The 2,336-nt window shown below is 32.6% G+C and overlaps 1 protein-coding gene across 1 annotated transcript in view; it reads left to right on the forward strand.

The window, feature by feature from the left end:
* Positions 1 to 14, forward strand: part of LOC144086902 (carboxy-terminal domain RNA polymerase II polypeptide A small phosphatase 2-like) — a 10,247-nt gene extending 10,233 nt beyond the window's left edge. The window contains exon 7 of the mRNA XM_077617081.1: positions 1 to 14. This exon is cut by the window's left edge and continues 1,620 nt beyond it. The gene's annotated coding sequence lies outside the window, so the exon portion shown is untranslated.
* The last annotated feature ends 2,322 nt before the right edge of the window (positions 15 to 2,336 follow it).

Genomic DNA, 2,336 nt, shown 5'->3' on the forward strand with positions numbered 1-2,336 from the left:
TCTATTTTCCTGGACTTCAGAGTTTTTGTGACACTAAATGAGTTTTCTGCCACTTATATACTTTTTTCCTTTAAAAAAAATACAGTGTAGTAAGGCTTTTCTTAAAAAGACAATTTCTAGTAAGATTTTTTTTTCTTCTAAAAATGAAAAAAAAAGACCATGTATATTAAGGCTTTTTAAAAAAAAAATGACCATGTATAGTAAGTCTTTTTTCTTCAAAAAACGACCAGGTATAGTAAGGCTTTTTTTTTGTTAAAAACGACCATGTATAGTAAGGCTTTTTTTGTTAAAAAACGACATAGTATAGTAAGGCTTTTTTATTAAAAAATGACATACGTTTTTACGTAAAAAAACGACAGTATAGTAAGGCTTTTTTTGTTAAAAAATGACCATGTATAGTAAGGCTTTTTTATTAAAAAATGGCCATGTATAGTAAGTCTTTTTTCAAAAAATGACCATGTATAGTAAGGCTTTTTTTTCTTAAAAAAACGACATAGTATAGTAAGGCTTTTTTTCTTAAAAAAACGACATAGTATAGTAAGGCTTTTTTTCTTAAAAAACGACAGTATAGTAAGGCTTTTTTTCTTAAAAAACGACATAGTATAGTAAGGCTTTTTTTATTTAAAAAAACGACATAGTATATAGTAATTGGATTGGATTGGATAACTTTATTCATCCCGTATTCGGGAAATTTCGTTGTTCCAGTGGCAAGAGGGTGAGGATGCAGGAATAGCAAAGGCATTTTAGACATGAATAGATAGGTAATAAGTAGGTCAAGAAAAAAATACATGAATAAATATATAATTAAATAAGCGTGTTGCTTAGCACATATATACATACATACATACACATAAATGTAGATGCATGCATACGGTAGGTCTTAACACCCAGCCATTTTTTTGTTAAAGAGCCTGACAGCTGATGGGAGGAAGGATCTGCGGAAGCGCTCCTTCCTGCAATGAGGGTGCCGCAGTCTATTGCTAAAGGAGCTTCGGAGGGACTCCACAGACTCATGCAGGGGGTGGGAGGTGCTGTCCATGATGGACATCATCCTGGTCAGCATCCTCCGCTCTCCCACTTCCTCCACAGAGTCCAAAGGACAGACCAGAACAGAGCTGGCCCTCCTGACCAGCTTATTCAGCCTGTTCCTGTCCCTCTCCGTGCTCCCGCATCCCCAACAAAGCACTGCATAAAACACTGTAGATGCCACCACAGTGTCGTAGAAAGTTCTCAGCAGTGTCCTGCACACTCCAAAGGACCGTAGACTCCTCAGTAGGTAGAGGCGGCTCTGGCCCCTTTTGTACAGGGCATCTGTGTTTGTGGACCAGTCTAGTTTGTTGTTGAGGTGAACACCCAGGTACTTCAAATTCTCCACGATTTCAATGTCTGTACCCTGGATGTTCACCTTAAAGTAAAGTAAAGTAAGGCTTTAATCTTAAAAAAACGACATAGTATAGTAAGGCTTTTTTATTAAAAAAAAACGACATAGTATAGTAAGGCTTTTTTTCTTTAAAAAACGACATAGTATAGTCAGGCTTTTTTTCGTAAAAAACGACATAGTATAGTAAGGCTTTTTTCTTAAAAAAACGACATAGTATAGTAAGGCTTTTTTTCGTAAAAAACGACATAGTATAGTAAGGCTTTTTTTCTTAAAAAAACAACATAGTATAGTAAGGCTTTTTTTCGTAAAAAACGACATAGTATAGTAAGGCTTTTTTTCTTAAAAAACGACATAGTATAGTAAGGCTTTTTCTTAAAAAAAAAACGACATAGTATAGTAAGGCTTTTTCTTTAAAAAAACGACATAGTATAGTAAGGCTTTTTTTCTTAAAAAACGACATAGTATAGTAAGGCTTTTTCTTTAAAAAAACGACATAGTATAGTAAGGCTTTTTTTCTTAAAAAACGACATAGTATAGTAAGGCTTTTTCTTTAAAAAAAACGACATAGTATAGTAAAGCTTTTTTTCTAAAAAAACGACATAGTATAGTAAGGCTTTTTCTTTAAAAAAACGACATAGTATAGTAAGGCTTTTTTTCTTAAAAAACGACATAGTATAGTAAGGCTTTTTCTTTAAAAAAACGACATAGTATAGTAAGGCTTTTTATCTTAAAAACGACAGTATAGTAAGGCCTTTTTTCTTAAAAAACGACATAGTATAGTAAGGCTTTTTCTTTAAAAAAACGACATAGTATAGTAAGGCTTTTTTTCTTAAAAAACGACATAGTATAGTAAGGCTTTTTCTTTAAAAAAACGACATAGTATAGTAAGGCTTTTTTTCTTAAAAAACGACATAGTATAGTAAGGCTTTTTCTTTAAAAAAAACGACATAGTATA

The sequence above is a fragment of the Stigmatopora argus genome, chromosome 1 (assembly GCF_051989625.1).
Source record: "Stigmatopora argus isolate UIUO_Sarg chromosome 1, RoL_Sarg_1.0, whole genome shotgun sequence".
NCBI classification, from domain to species: domain Eukaryota; kingdom Metazoa; phylum Chordata; class Actinopteri; order Syngnathiformes; family Syngnathidae; genus Stigmatopora; species Stigmatopora argus.